We start from the raw sequence: 17,854 nt of genomic DNA on the forward strand, positions 1-17,854 counted from the left end.
AAAAAATTATTGGATACATAAAACTGCATGCATTTAGATGTTAAGCAATTAAATTGCTCAGTTGGTTCAAATTTTTTAAAATGAGTTATATTTTATTAAGGAAAGTTTATTATATAATGTGTGAGTATCATATGGACATCCTAAAAATGAATAATACCTACAATTAGAAGCGAATTGACTAAACAAAAGAGAAAGAAAGCATTTCGAATGCAGACACGCTTCTTCACTATATACTCGGCTTGTGACACGATCAGAAACAGACCTTAGTAGGATTCCTTGCGGGAAATACTTATTCCCTACACACTTAGAACACATAGAAGAGATTACCGTTCCAACTACACATGTCATTAATGAACGAAACGAAAGGGAGAAAAACATTAAGTTCCGTAGTCTTGGTACTAACCTACATTTACTGCAACAGACTTATTCAACCTGCGGAGTTCGATCCAAAAGAAAGATAAAAGCTGAGGTCTATGAAAAGTGAAATAAACAGTCTGATTAATGTTTCGTGTCAAAGTTGCCAAAAACTCCGCAGAAATCAATACATACGGGTTTAGCTTCGCATTTTGAACGTAATGCGTTTTTCCCGTTGCTCTAACAGAATAAAAGTGGAAAAAAACTCGGCGATAGATAAACTACCCTAAAAACATTAGCTTATCATCTAACGTCCTCTCGCATACAGACAGAATTCCAAAGCTGATTATACCGGCACAGAGGAAATATACGATCTTTTGTTTTCCTTAGTGGGCTCTTTATAGAGCGGTTTTCTAGAATAGAGAAGATGATATTGACATCGGAGACTAGAGATCTTTTCCACGAAATGGGTAATGTTCGCTTCGGCCCAGAAATATTTATGAAGATGTTCTGGGATATCAAACACGAAATATTGTCTTTCGGTTTAGTTAAAAGTTGATACATATTTAATAAACAAATGTAATCTATTCAGTGTTTTAGCTTTTTTGCTGAAACTTTGAATACGTCAGACTCGGTAACTTAATGATGATAAACTCCGTCAACAACTCGCAGTTTGCAAGTCCCAAGTGTGCTTTGAGCACACAGAAAATATTATTATTATTACGTGACACCTCCAGGGTGTCCAAAGACTCATCGAGGGAAGGCGCAACAATTCTCCGTCTCCACAACTCAATCCACTAACTACAGCGAACCGCATACTGCCGGCCACCACTAGTATTTTCACGAACAATCACAAACATCCATGCCCACGGCAGGATTCGAACCAGCAGCCTTTTGGCTGCAGAGCAGATACGCTAACCACTCGGCCAACCAGGCCAGATCAAACCTTAAATTTTAAAAAAAGTTAATAATAAAATAAAAGATGTTGATTGCATAATCAGTTCACATCTTGTAAAATCTGATGCTAACCTAACATCTTGACAAGAACTATTTTTGTTAATATCCGTATTTCCGTCTATATACAGTATATATAGTATAATTTACCTGTAATGTGAGCATTGAAAATTACTCAGTACGATTGCTGTGAATAGGGTTATTTTAACGGTAAATCCTACAATTGCATTTATCCTGACAATTCCATTTACAATGAGAAACCCTTAATTCAAAACGAATCTAATTCCAAGACAAGCCATTCTCACACAAATAAAACAGAAATCACTTCATGTTTGATTTAAAATGCTGTTAAGGCATGTATGTAGATGTTCTACTACATACCATTGGAAGTCTTCATTGAAGTAGGGGTTGGTATCCATGACTTCATAGAACAACCCTATTGGACATACGGTTTTTCTTGTTGTTCAAATTGCATTCAGCTGATGACGGTAAATTTTAGGACTTATGATTCCTATTTTGATTTATATAATATGCCCAAATGTATAAAAAGTGAAATATTCATATAAATATTTTAAAATTTTCGTTTGATATAAATATATCAAACGGCCGGCCTGGCTGGCCGAGTGGTCAGCGTATCAGACCTCCGCCCAAAAGGTTGCGGGTTCGAATCTCACCGTGGGCATGGATGTTTGTGTTTGTTGGTGAAAATAATAGTGGTGGTGGTGGTGATGGGCAGTAGATGGCGTTAGTGTAGATGATGATGGTAGTTGCGGTTCGTTGTAGTTAGTGGATTGAGTGTGGAGACAGATTTGTAGAGTAGGTGCCCTCCCTCGATGAGTCCCTGGAGGTGTTACGTAATAATAAATATATATTGTTAAAATCATTCCAACACCAATTTCTTGTATGAAAGTTAATAGAATATAAATATTGTTATTCTCGCAATTATCCTTCGAATTATATTTGTTATGTGAGGTTTGGACTCAATTTACTGCCAACCATAACTCCAATATCTTAAGCCTCGTCAGCCCCTTCAAGCTTAATCCCATCAATGAAATATACTGTTGGATATCGTATCGCGTCAGAGTGATAACATTTATTAACGTTGAATTGATAACCTTTATCCTGCTCACATTTTCAACGTATTCAAATCACCCCGTCAGTGCTGTATGTCAGAAGCATTTCTGATTGCCCTGCCTATCTTTGTATCATTTATTTGTTTTCTTTCGACTCCAGTCATAAAATACATACTTAATCCCTCATTAGGAGGGCTCAACCAGTCCTAAGGGAGGGTTGATATTGTGAGATATCGAGACGTTTGCTTTGTTGCGTGTCTAGTATTCAAATATATCAATGTTCTCATTGAGAATATGCATCTTCAATTAAACCAAAAATTATCGTTATTGTACAAAATGATTATCCGATGACCTTCATTATTTTCAAACTGAGATGAATGATCGATCCTCATCCCCAATTTCTTTTACTTCAGATTTTTGCGGTTTGTCATTTTTTTTTTCTTCTTGTCATTTTTCTCCCGAAGAAAACAAGCGTTTGTTTCTGTCTTCCTTACTTATTTTTTTTCTACCTCTGACACACAGCGGGTATCCATCGACGCATTATTTATCGCAACGAGTAGGGAGAACTGAAGAACAAACAGTGCCAGAAGAGGACCATATTTCACATAAACTGTTCCCCTGCGTGCTCTGTAGTTCCGGACGTTATGTGATGGATGGACGAGTCAGCTATATGACAACAGCCAGCGACCCAATCTAAGACTGATGTTGGTCTGCGGCAGTTTTGACGGACAGCGTCGAACAGCAACTCCAAAGACCACTTTGTCAGTATAGTTTTGCCAAATCTTAGTTAAGTCGATTTCCTGGATGAGGTTATTTGTCGAAAGAGCTTGGCAAACATTGATGGAGCTATAAAAAGATGTGAAAATGGCCTAACAAGAAAATAAGATACTTGTAGTGTATACAATGAAGGGAAATATATTACATCAGCGTCAATACTGTGCGTGGGACATTAAGATATTATTTCACGTTGGTTTCATAAGAAAACAATTTTAACTCAGACCTTTTACCCTATTTTCAGATAGTTTTTATGCTACTCCCACCCACGAAGAGGGTGGGATTAGTTGTAAATTGGTGGGATTGTAAATCTATAGTATATTAGTAACGGGTGTGCTTAGGATTAATTTGCATATTTTATTTATTTTTTAAATACTCTTTAAATTTTGCTCTATAGACCAAACATCGAACGTGTTCAAACCACTTTAGAACTCCCAATATGGGGACAGTGTTCATACACCGGTTTATGAAATTCATCTCCACCAAAAAACACATTCACGTCTTTTGTCGAGTCCACTGAAGAGCTTATAGATATGACCACGGGCCTGTGGAACTGCGTTGGCCATCTCTTGAACTTTGATGGAGTAGAGCTTTTCTGTAGTTATTGTCAATTTTCTGCAGAGCAACGGCAATTGCTAGACAAGAATAAATATGGACAGTGTTACTTCGAGCTCTGGACAGTTCTTGCGTGTTTCATAACTTCTAGTACCGTCTGGATGAATTTTCATGCCTTTAAAGTGTTCCTTCTTAGCCTGGTGATGATTGTGGTTATTTCTCTATTTTCATCAACTTCACTGATTTCATTCTTCTTCTTCAGTCTTTGTTTTACCAATCTTATTTTGGCGACAGATTTAGCATCAGTTAGTGATAGTGGGTGTAATTTTTGAGGTAAATGTCTAGCTTCTTTGGCTAGACTCTCTGCTCTTTCATTGCCTTCAATATTTACGTGGGCTGGTATCCATTGCAGTATACAATTCTTATTTTTTAATTTTAAACTTGTTAGTTGTTCGTGAATTTCTTGTGCGAGTTTTGTTTTTCCATTTTTAATGCTTCAAGAGCAGATTTGAGCCTGTGTAGCTCAGTAGATGTGGCGTTTGCATACCACGGCGCTTGGCCGCACGAAGGAAGACTTGGTTTCGAGTCTAGTCGGCGACTAGAGGAAATTTTTCTAAGCCTTTTTTCGACCGGTTCCCGAGTTAGTCGATCTCTGGCACGGGCAAGCGGGTTTTTCGTCCTGTAAACTCAAGATAATCGACCGTAGAACCCACATTATTTCAGACATTAAATATATTGTGTTAGGGGCCACGAGATGGCGGCACATTTGAGCCGTCTCTCTTCACTGCGTACCGCATAATTAGTGATAGTCTTGGGCCATCTATCTCTGATTGGGTACCAGTGGAGATTGAACTGCCCACTCAGTCTCCAAAATTTAGATAGGGCTAAATGGCCTCGCCTACTCCCGTATACGGGAATAAAAAGGCGTTAGCTGATTTTTTTTTTTCAAGAGCAGATTTAGAGTCGCTGTAGATGGTTATTCCTTCTGTAATGTTTATTACTGAATTAGAGAATACTTGAGAGCTGCTTGTAAGGCTTTTAGTTGACGAATGAAGTTTGAAGCTGTTTTGCAAGCTGTGGTTTTGATTTGCATTCCTCACCTCCAGGTAGAATTAATAAAACCCCCTGTTGCTCCTTGGTTGAGAGCTTCATCAGATGATCCATCAGTGTAGGCAACGACATGGTTTAGATTATTTAAGTGGTGTATAATGTCAAGTCCTTTTCTTTTATTTACCTGCTGTGAGTCCTTTTTTAGAACATGTCTGTTTTGAACATTCACGTCTGTTTATGCCGGAATTCAAACCCTCAGCCTGTTGATTCGAGAGTAGCGCAACAAACACCAAGCCAATTTTAGGCAACTGTTTGTCAAACGTCTAGATTCTTCCAACGCTGATTTATTTCTCTTTTAGGCTATCGGGCGTTTTTTAACACATTTTTCAGGCTGTCTTTCTCCCTTTTCAGACTGCGAAGCCTTCTTATAAAGCCTTCTCGGTCTGTGAAACCTTACAAATCGCGTGTGAGAGATTTATAAGCTTTTCCAGTGGGTGGTTTTCAGAGGCGGCTCATTCCTAAGGGCTGCAGCCCCTCCAGTATAAAATGAAGAAAGTTCCTGTTTTAATAATGCTTCTTAAATTTTTATATATTTATCTAAACGCCGTTATTTTCTTGTTTGTAATACCGCTCGATAGTATTTTGTATAATTTAATTCTTTTTATAGTGATACTCATTGTGCTGTGTGGGCTAGCATCAGTACTGGTTAGTATACTCAACGCTGGAGCTGCATTCAATGCAGACAGCATCAAACCGCTACCTAGCGGGAGTTACGAGTGATTTACGTGCAGTTTGGGCTGGTAGCATTGTAGCCCAAGGTACGTACGTTGTAATACACGCGCACAAACAACACAAATTAACATCGTTATCGTAGGTAAATATTGTGCGGTTTTTCTATTTAATTCTAGTATTTAATTTATATCTTTATAGAAATGAACGAAGAGTTCTGTTAAGTATTGTCAAATTCTATTATATTTTAGTTTTATTAATGATATAATTTTTTCAATCAATATTCATTTTTTTTTTTTTCTTCCCTCTACAGCCTCACCACTACAAATTCTTCATCACTGGTGGTTTCAGATTTTAGGTTAGAAATTTATGTCTGCCTTTTTCTCCCATTTAGGCTCCGCGGAGACTTTTTAGGCCTAAACTTTGTATGACCACTAAATTCAGCCTCTCAGGTCTCGGTTATTTAAACCTTCTATTTAAAATCCACTTCTGAATATTCAAAAAATAGATTGATCATAACTTTCGAGTTATTTTAACCGCAAAACTTATCTTCTCACCACAGATTTAGACGCATACAAAGAATACTAAAACACTTTAATCTTTGCGGTATTTCTTTATTGCAGTCAACATTAGTTCGGCTCTTCGCCTGCTCATTTCTCCCCCATTCTCTGGCGAGTGTTAACAACGATGAAGCCTCTCTTTGGCAAGAGAAACATGTGAGGCTTTTAAAGTAGGTTTGAGAAAAAGGGTTTTTGCTTGTCATCCATCACCTTTAAGTGACGAAGACCGTTCTCTCACATTCTAGAAGTTTATTTTTATGCTTTCAGAGCCTGTAATGCTTCTCACAAGTCTGCTGCAATGCATTACAGTCCTTGTTATCTGATTGATTCACAGCGAAGAACTTCATTATTATCGCCAGCGCACCGTGTGGCCCGTTTTTAGTTATCTGTTTCCTTTATCTGGTCTTTGGAATTTTTTTTTTTTCCACAACCAAACTTCGGTGACAGATTCGACAATGTTCGCAGGTGACTTTCAAAATCCGAGATTTTTAAATTCTCGAGCTGTTCTTGTGTCTTCCCTTTTTTTTTTTTTTAGCGTATTCGATGAACAAAGGTTTTTTTTAACGTCGATTTTTTGGCAGGACACATTTTTCGAATTAATTCATTTTTTCCATCCCGTTTACTTATCGTTTTCTCTTTTTCGTTGTTAATGTATACGTTCATAAGCTTTTGTTTTATTTTATTTTTTTACTGGCACAATAATACACGCTTCTATTTTTCTTTCTGTGAAAGAAATCATTGGAGATTTTTACAAACATCCAGTTGAAGAAGTGAAATATTTGAGAAAATAATTTCTTTCATCCATATATACTGATCAAATGTTCTTTAAGTAATCAAAAATACATCAGATTATCATCATCATCGTCTGGAAGGCCTGACCTGTACAAAATGTGTTGTAAGATTAAAATAGCTTGTGTATGAACTCGGCTTTATCATACAGTGCATGATATTTGGCGTAGTTTAAATATTAGTAAACATAATATAGAACGGATAACCTGAATACTCCACATTCAGGTAATTAAAGAAGGCCAGTGTTACCAGCTCAGACAATCTATAATATAAATATTAAAATATTGCACAAAGGCCTTTGTGTCCATACATTATTACGTCATGAAATGATATTAAATATAAATCTTGCTAATGATTCTATATATTTAGTTAATCATGAATTCCATATATTCAGTTAATAATGAATTCTGCACATTTAGTTAATCATGAATTCCATATATTCAGTTAATAATGAATTCTGCACATTTAGCTAATCATGAATTCCATACATTTAGTTAATCATGATACTGTATAATACTATTAGTTGATCTGGTAATAGACAAGAAGCATTCACTTTAATAACATACAGTACGTTATTATAATGTAAGTTAGTACTGTATACTATACTATTCGATCATAAAGTACTGCTTCCTAAGTCTGATTAGATAAAAATACATAAAACCAAGTTAAATATTTGCAGAATACTTGCCATGCGACAAATAATCTTTTTGAGAAATGATAAATATCAAAGCACATATTTCTGAACTAATTTATACGCATAAATTACGATTCTTAACATCTTTTAAGAGTCCATTGGTCCAAACTGTAATGCATAATGAAGGATGTTTAAGTAATAAACCGCATCTTTTGATATCTCCAAGTACCGATAATTATACGTACGAGTGTTTCCAGAGATGAGTACTACATGGAAGCAATCTCCGAAAACAGTGGAACTCTTTGAATATGGCAAAAGAGAATTAACGTGGCCTTTGTAGATTCATTATGCGGGCTCGTTTAATTTGCAGACGACTAATGACTCTATTTGGTTTCATTGATTAAGGACATTTCGTTACCATGGAGCATAATGCGTGTATGCGGAGGGAGAGAAGAACGGATGACCAAAGCTGATGAAAGGAAGCTCTTTGATTGTCATTGGTGCGAATGAACTCGATTTTCTCCACTCTAATTGGTTAAATGTTGCGAAGTAGGAATTCGCACCGAGTCCACCCTGTCAGTTGGAATATGGGAAAATAAAGTTAAGCCTTTCATCCTGACTGGATAAGCATTGGTATTAAATTATTTGTTGCATTTTCCCGATTGTCATATTAATGACAAACCGAAAATGTTTAATACATTTTTATGCCCTGGTGTGTTGCTTTTGTGGTGACTTAGTGGCTTGGTTATATCATTTTAATACAAAGACTATTGGCACTAACATCTTCCAATACATAGTTGGGAATTCCGTTCAGAGAATTGTTTTGCAGAAGCCAATAAATCCAGAAGTGCTTAGTTCATTGTATTATTATTATTATTATTATTATTTATTTATTTATTTATTTATTTATTTTTTTTTTTGTTAATAGCCCCCAGTTTTAAGTGAGGAACTGCTCGAAGAGAAATCTTTAAAGAAAATTTGAATTTTTCATTTCGATATTATTATTTTTAGAACTTTTAAAGAAGTCGTTTACCACACATGAACTTATTTGACTGAAACATGTAAATATTTTATCTTTTGAAAACATGTATAACACGGACCAAGTACTTGAGGAGATTGGCTGAAGTTTAGCAGAGTTTACTTTGCCGATATTATATTTGACAGAGAATTGTTGCTGATGTTACTGCAATTTCAGAGGGGAATTTATGTTATCTACAATTAACATATAAGTAGCTGACTCACTTGACACTGTCAAAAGCTTAAGATACATATAAGTTCTCAGTCAAGTTATATTCAATCACCATCTACCACTGAGATACATATTTGTCTAAATGTTTTACTATGGACACTACAGATTCAACTTTTCTATTCCTGATTATACTGTCCGCATAGATGAATACAGGATTCTTATACAAAATATCTTGACTTTCTCAGAATTAGAACTTTAAAGACGAAGTCCATTTTCCAAACAGCAGTTTGATTTCTCTTAGTGGTGTACCGTGTATTTAGTGGTCCAATTTAACATTGAAGAACATATGGGCTCCTACAAGCACACATCTGAGACTGCTACAATGGAATCCCACAACCTTTAAAACACTGCACGAACCATATAAAAGCGCATGTCAAATGAAGTTCGGATAAAAACTAGATTAAATAATAGAATCTCAGAGGTTGAAGAAAACAGCTGGAAGTTGATATTGGAACATATAAATTACCAGCAATAGAACTTAAGTGATCAGACAGGGCGGTGTTTTTACATTTTTTCAAAAAATTCGCTTTTAAGAAATCCCTTGATAAATTCCAGATTTAGTCAGGATATCAAGGAAGATCATCAAGAGACTCTGTTCCGATTTTCACCACTGGATAGCATCCCCATTACGAATTTTATTTATGGCCTGTCACCTCGAAGATAACACAGCCATTTTGTAAAGTGCCAACCTGGAAATTCTGCGCCTGTTTTCCTTTGATCAGCTTTTGGGGTTAATAAAGCAGTCCAATTTCTCATTGCAATTGATGACATCTGTTCAAGTCTTGTGTAATCCACGTTTTGTATTATTTTCCTTTGCCGTGCAAGGAACGGATGTAAGAAATAAGATGTACAAAATGTGAGTTGTTTACTCTGTTTTTCCGACTCCTTATTGATTTCGTTTCTCGCTAAACGACTCCCCTGAGTCCGTTTGGAAATCATGGCACGTAACACCACACAGAATATGTTGAACGTAATGATGTCTCGTGCTACGCGAGGCAGAGGCTGTATCTAGGAAGCGGAAATAGACATAGAACTCGTTCAACTGCGACTTAAAAATGTTGATGTCTTAAAAGAAACTCGGCAGAATCATAAGAAGAGTAGTCAAAGCACTCCGGGAACTTCTATGACAAATGCAGGGAATTCGGAGACGGTAATTTAGGAGGATTTGTAATTCTGAAGACTTTCGCTAGAGATGTATAATCAGTAGTTTATGTCAGTCGAAGTAACTTTGGAATGTTGCCGAGAGAAAGATAGTTCCCAAATAAATTATTTTATGTGATTTACATCATTATATTAATATAAGTTGAGACGTTGCGTTTGCTAATTTTGACAGTTCTTGCTTAGTTTTTAATTGAATAAAATATACTGGGATTCCAATCCATTTGTCCAACACTAGCGAATTTGTCATCATACTGACGTTCCTTTGTCCATGACAACTCATTTACATGTTAGCGAAATCTTTCACTTATCCTTCGGTCGGGTGACACGTGAACATTCTCAGAAAATGCTCTAAATTAGAACGCAAGAAAGGACTTTTTTCACATTTGTTGTCAAGGTTCGTGCAGAAGTATGCTTAATACACGTTAATGACAACTTCCATAAAACTTTCTTCTCTTTTTCACTGTGAATCTAACAAAAATATTTCGACATTTTTTTTATCAAAGAATTTTTACAATTCTATAATAAAAAAATAAAAATAAAATATTTTGTTGTTTATTTCCTAAATCTTTTTCAAAACCTCTAAAAAATTTTGTTTTAAACCAAAATCTTTCACACACCAATTTAATTAATTTATTCTCTTTAGTTATTAAGGTTCGTCATGAATTTTAACAGGATTCTAGTTTTCATTTCAGTCAGTTGTTATTTGAACCCGAAATTGGTGGAAGCAATTGCATCATCGATTCTAGTAATGGTTATATTAGCACATAAGCTGAACGTCATTTAAAAGACAGATTTAAATAGAAAATATTACCCCGTGTCTATTCTAGATATGTTTCTAGAGGTTATACGAACTTCTACATGACTGTCTGGTTCACACATAAATAATAACAAATAAAAGGTAAATACGAAGAGACTGAATCAATTTCTTCTGTTGCTCAACACGTGTGGCAGGTATTGTTTTCACGACATTCGACACATTTGTTGTCAAGGTTCGTGCAGAAGTATGCTTAATACACGTTAATGACAACCTCCATAAAACTTTCTTCTCTTTTTCACTGTGAAGCTATCGCCAAGACCACTCACATAAAAACTTGAACATAATACGTATATAAATGAAAATTAATACACAAAATGAACAGATATTTGGAAAAATATATTCAACGTGTTCATGCGCATATTCCACTCAAGGCTTCTGGTTGATCTAACGTTTATTCCACCAACGGTACTAAAATCTAATTTATGTTTACAACCTTTTGTAGGTGGGATTCACATAAAGCATATAACATACTAAACGCCAATAATGAGTTTTATATATTATTATGCTATCCTTGGTGCAGTAACTCAATCCTCATCGCATACCGTAGCTTTTACTCCGTGGACCAGCGACCAACACTCCCAACTTTTAATGGCATTTGAAGAGGGCGCTCCTGGAGTGCTGACCTCCTTACAAGTCAGGAAACAGAGCGGGATAGAGGAGGGTAATTAGGCAGAGGTGAGCGGGTGACTGAAACAGGTAATAAGTGACCAGTACTGTTAATTGTTAGCGCTCGTTGGCCGAATTGTACATCATCATCAGCGGGAGTACGAAGACAGCACGTGCCGTTAATGGCCCGGCTGTCAATTTCTGCGCCCGGAAGTTTAGCCGTGTGGATTTGGAAAGTGCGGTGATTTCGCTGTAGAATAGGTGTAGCATGGCTGACTTGTGCCGCCTTCTCTATCAGCACAACCAGAATATATCATACGCTGTCTTTTGCCGTTATTCAGTTAGCGAGTACTCCGCCGATATGATGGGAGCAAACATTATGGCTCGTGCCTGCTTCCCTCCTACTGCAAGGGCCAGGCGGAGTGCTGAAGCTGATCAGCTTACTCCAAGCAATCACCAGCAAAGATTACATAATGCAGTGCATTTCACATTGTCGGCTTTCAACATCCGCATTTATTAATATGCTGTCAGACCTCACCTTTACGCAACGAAAGACGCGCGGAATATCGCAAAGCATTCCTCATTATGGCAAGGAATAAACAGAGCAAGGAATTTTCTAATGGAGTCAAAATTAATGTTTCAAGTTCTGTTGGAAAACGTTGTGAAGAATTACTATTAATAAAAAATGCCCTAGTGGATATAGAATTGAGTAAGGAAGGAAAAATGCACTCTAGAATAATAAATTTTAAACATAATTATATACAAAACATCAAGTAAATAACAAAATGGTGTTGTAATGAAACTTTAAAAAATATATAAATCAGCAGATATAAAATATTAATTAAATAAAATAATAATTAAAATAATTAGTGTCATATGAAAAATAAGAAATATTTGGTTTAAAGTGTTTTAGTATTGCACGATTTTCAAAAAGATTGAATTAATTCTTCGAAATTCAGGAGTCTGACAATGCCATTTTGAACGGCCTAGTATGCAGGCTAGGAATAAACTCAGGTTATCTACCGACTGTCGTTATATCTGTATATGAGTTCTCTAATTGGTAGCGTGCGGAGATCGTGCTTTTTTTTTTTTTTTAAGTGGTGCAGTACCAGGAATACTGATGCTAAAATTTAATGACCTCCTTCGTTTGGTGTTGATTGCCTGTCGAACTTTTAATGGCAACAATTTGCCAACCAATGTTTTTGATAATATCATCTTAAGTTAGAAGAGATGAATTCTGTAATATCAGAGATACATTAATTAAAGACAACATTCTTTTCCCATAGCTTTAATTCTTAGACGTAATCCGAATTAGCAACCATGTCTTAAATCCAAAAACAAACTGTGTTCTCAAACATATAAAGTTTATTTTAATATTTAGAAAGATTTCTTCAAGTATTAATATTTCATTGAGTTCTCTGAAAAAGAACGATTCCATCTTAGCGACTGGAATATCTTTTGAAGTTGTTGTGCAATGAGAGAGTTTCATGGAAATTGAAGTTGTTTCAATTTCTTATTATTGCATGTTTAATCTTTATAAGAACAAATATTGTTTGTTTAACAAACCTGTCTATCGAGACATTCATCTTACAAATCAGTGAATATTTGAAAAATAATCTTAGATCAAAGATGTTGACTTAAGATAATTTCTTGTTTGTAATTTCATATCCCACAGAGATAAATTAGTTAAGTACACATTACTTGTATATATAATAATAATAATACTGCTCAGATATCTTATTCTTAAGAATAGAAAAATAATTCTTCAATCTCTTTCGATATCCTATTGAAATCAAGTCTTCTCTTAATAATTTATATTTGTCTGTTATACAGTCTGAATCTTAGAATCTTTTCATGAATATTGATTAGCTTTAAAGGTTTATTAGAATTTTATATTTAATGGGTTTTGTAAAACTAAGTTCAACTTTGTTCGATCTTATTATGTTCCACATAATAGCAGCAGTGTTTTACGATTTCGAAGATATCCATTCAGAGCAAAATTACTGTACATTGTTAGAGTATTTGAATGAATCGTAGCCATTTATGACCACAGATTCAATCCAAGAGTACTTCAGGTTTGAATGTGGCATGGTTTATTACCTATTTTAATTCAGCATTTAAAATAAAAGAAATAAGGAAGAATTAGAATACAACAGTTAATTTTCTCCCTTATACATAGTAAGGAGGAACATTAATCATTGCAATTATTTGTAAAACAGTTTGTCTTCTTTCTAGAAAACAATGAGAGCTTTTTTTTTTTAAATCAAAACTGGTAAAGATTGCATGAGCGTAGCTTTATTCTGAATCGATTATCAAAAAGTTGAATATTATTCAACTTTTTCGACCTTTCTTAAGTCCTTAAAAGGGCGAAGCAAGAATGCTTTTCATATTCTCCGTTATTTGTAGAGGACAGTGTAGGGACAAGGTGTTATTGAGCAATTAAAGCTCTGATCATGGCAGGAGGGTAACAGCAATAGCCGCACCTCAGTTAGAACTTCATTGGTTACAGCATTGCCATCCATTACTCTCCCTGGTTACCCATTTCAGTCGCCTCGTACGACAAGCATGAGCTACATTGGAGCTATTCTTATCCCGTCCACCACACGGGAGGAATGTTATAATCAACTTTTTCGACCGATGTCACATGATAAATGTATAGAAATGTCAAGTAAATCTTTATAAGAATAAAGATGAGATGAGAATAAACATCAAATACGAACTTAACTTTTTTCAAAATAAGACAAAACTAGAAATATGTCTTTATTTATTTAGAAATGTTTATATTTATTTATAATTTAATTAGTATTTTAATGTTTAAGAAAATTTAAAGAAAGTATTAAATTACAAGGCTTGTATTTAAGTATTATTGTAAGAAATAATTATAGATAGTGAAACGTATTAAGCTTAAATAATATCGAATTAATTCATTAGTCAAAGTTCGTTATTTCATTTAGCCTTATTTATTTCATTGAAGGAAGGATAATATATTTATCTAATGGGCAACCAGACTAGAAATAATTCGGATAAAATGAATTATTTATTGTCAATACGATTTTAGAGTCCATTTTTATAAAAACTTTGGTTTAAAATTATTCTATATTTTTAGTTGTAATTATTCAATATGTTTCTAAATAAATCTAATATGCAATGCAGACCATTTTGACACCATTTCATTGAACTTATTCATTGTTTGTGGCGGCCGGTATAAGAATACCGCCAACGTAACCTAAGCGTGTCGTAAGAGGCGACTAAAATGGGTACTCAGAGAGGGTAATGGATGGCAATGCTGTAGCCAATGAAGTTCTAATAGAGGCTCGGCTATTGCTGTTACCCTCCTGCCATGATCAGAGCTTATAGTTCTATATTACCCCATCCATACATTTTCTTTACAGATAACGGGGAATATGAAAAGCATTTTTGCTTCACCCATCTAGCCAAAAAAAATTGCTTCGAAATTATGAAAATTACATTAATCTTTTGCGTTCTTGTGAAGCATGTAGCTTTGTATGTATGAGAGATATTCTCACAAATCAGTTGTAAAAGTAAAGAATTTATTTTCGATAATAGTTTTACTAGTTAGATTCATGGACATTTCCAAGATAACTATAACTTGTATACATCATTTTTGTATTTATATTTGCAGATCTATTTTTATCGGCTTCGTTATAAATAAAAAAACAAACTTTAGGGACAGGAAAAAAAGCTAATGATCCAAGGTCATCATATATTGCAAACGAAAAGAAACCATCTTTTCCGTGACAGTAGTTTGGCTTTTAGATGAACTTAACTTTCCAATCACCTTCCTGCACATTACTTGTCACAACCACCGCAAAACACGTTACACCGAGACAGTTTTTATTTTATTTTTTGTCTATAAAACGGATACGATGCCCTCCGGCATTACGCTCTGGGGAGAAGATAGGCTTTTCTCTTACGGCTTCCCCTTCTCAGATTTGTGACTTGGACATTTTCAAAGGATCGCATTACACTGTAAGCTTTCCTGTGACACCTCAGCACAAGCAAAGAATGCGAGAAGGCACTAGAGAGAGAGAGAATTTCTTATGCCAAACCAAACTACGTTTCCAGATGATGTATGAGCTGTCACGATCTTTTTTCGTTCTTTTCTTTCAGTTGCTTAGAAGAAACTCAATAAATACTAGGTAATCAGTGTAATGTGGTTTCACATAATACCTCCTTATCAATCAATACAAGAGGACATGATGATGATGATGACTATCTGCCAAAACACAATCGCCTCAGGTCAAAGATGTAGCAGAATTTCAAGAAAGTTAACTTATAGCAAAGGATATATAACTTTTAATCTCTATAAATATATAGCAAAGGATATATATATATATATATATATATATATATATATATATATATAACTTTTAATCTCTATAAATATATAACTTAATTTTTATATATAAATATATATTTTAATATAGCTATTAAACTTTATAAATAAAAAATAAAACAGACCAAAATAGTCATAAGTAATAAACATATATATAAAAATTAAATATGTTATTGATAAATTACCACACAGATGCAGATAAGGCAGAAACCATACTAAAAAATCTTCAGGATCAGTGCAAACCTTCTTATAACAACTTAGATTTCAATCACTTGTACAAAATCCACAGATAGGTCAGGCATGCAATAAACCTCCCAGATACCAGTGCTGACCATATTACACCCGCATCACCTGTTGAATTATATGATATTATTAAAAAAACTTAAAAGCAATAAAGCTCCTGGACCAGACGGCATCTCAAACAGGGTGATCAAGCTGCTGCTTCGAAAAGCTATAGTGCACCTGACCAGTATAATAAATGCAATCTTAAGATTTCACTATTTTCTTTCCACCTTGGAAACTGGCTGATGTGATTCCTATACATAAGCCAGGCAAAGACCCACACTTACCGCAGAATTATCGTTCAATCAGTCTCATCTCCAATCTGGGTAAGGTCGCAGAGAAGGTCATCCTCTCACGACTCCAAACTTCAGTAAATGACCTAAACATCCTCCCTAAAGAACAGTTTGGTTTTCGGCAACACCATAGTACCACCCAGCAAATCCACAGAATTGTCGAATACATCACCACCAGCTACAACTGGCGCCCGTGTAGGGGAGCTGTTTTCCTAGACCTTTCCAAAGCATTTGACAAAATCTGGCATTTTGGACTCCTACACAAACTTATCTCAGCCGGTACGTCACAAAAAATGGTTCATCTAATTCATTCATATCTTCAGAATAGATCAATGCAAGTTAAAATCAACGGTTCTACATCGTCCCAGAGCCATTTCTTTGCTGGAGCGCCGCAGGGATCCCTACTGGCTCCATTGCTGTTTTCTGTATACATGTCAGGCATCCCGCACAATCCGATGACTTCCATTTTGGCCCTGTATGCGGACGATACGGCAATACTAACCAGATCTCTCAGACCCCACTTCTTTACCAGAAATCTTCCAGAAAACCTTCTAAAGCTGGAGGGTTGGTTCTCCAAGTGGAGATTGGAAGTCAATCCCCTGAAAAGCTCAGCCGTTCTTTCCTCAAAAAGGCCAATGTCTCCTGCAGGAGATGTGTTACTATTCAATACTAAAATTCCCTGGCAGAATGCAACAAAATACCTGGGTGTAATTCTCGACAAAAAGCTATCTTTCAACCAATACATCAAGTCTGCGTGCGCAAAGGCATCTAAAGCCATCGCTCAGATCTATCCGCTAATTAATAGAAATAGCAAACTCAGCAACAGAATCAAATTGCAGCTATACCAGATGACGATTCGTCCTACAATCACCTATGCTTCTCCGGCCTGGAGCCACACCTCTAATACTAACATCATCAAGATACAACGAGTGCAGAACAGGTGCTTGAGAATGATTCTGAACGCCCCGTGGTATGTTAGAAACAATCAACTCAACAGAGACACAGATATTCCCTATATTCGCTCTTTTCTACAATCCTTAGCATCCAGCTCGTAAATTTTACCCTCACTGTAACCACAACAGATAGCGGGGAATATGAAAAGCATTTTGCTTCACCCTTAAAGACATAAATGTCAATTGTCAATTGATAAATTACTATTTTAATTAAGAAATTTGTATTTTCGGTGGAGATTTAGCTTATTTAAAAATAAAAAAATAAAAATAAATAAATATAAATAAATAAACATATTTGTTTTTAAAGTATTTTTTTATTTAAACTCTCAAATAGAGTTTAGCGTTCTTTAAATAAATCTACATTTTGAGATCGACATTTTTTGATAGCACTGAATAGAATTTAGAGTTAATTTCTATAGCATTTTAGATTCTTAACCAATTAGCAAAAATTAATAAACCCGCTAAAGCGTAATTTAATTGTAAAATAAAAAAAATATAAATGTTTTAGTCATTTAAAGTATTTTTTTGGGGAAAAAATTCTAACTTGGATAAAATAATATTAATCAAGATATAAATATTAAGACAAAAGAATTTCGCCAAATAAGAAATACACCAAAAGAATTTTTACATAATTCATAACCAAACTTTCTGAAAATTACATTAG

This window comes from Typopeltis vanoorti, chromosome 14 (assembly GCF_054136105.1).
Source record: "Typopeltis vanoorti isolate ZY-2024b chromosome 14, IOZ_Tvanoo_1.0, whole genome shotgun sequence".
NCBI classification, from domain to species: Eukaryota; Metazoa; Arthropoda; class Arachnida; order Uropygi; family Thelyphonidae; genus Typopeltis; species Typopeltis vanoorti.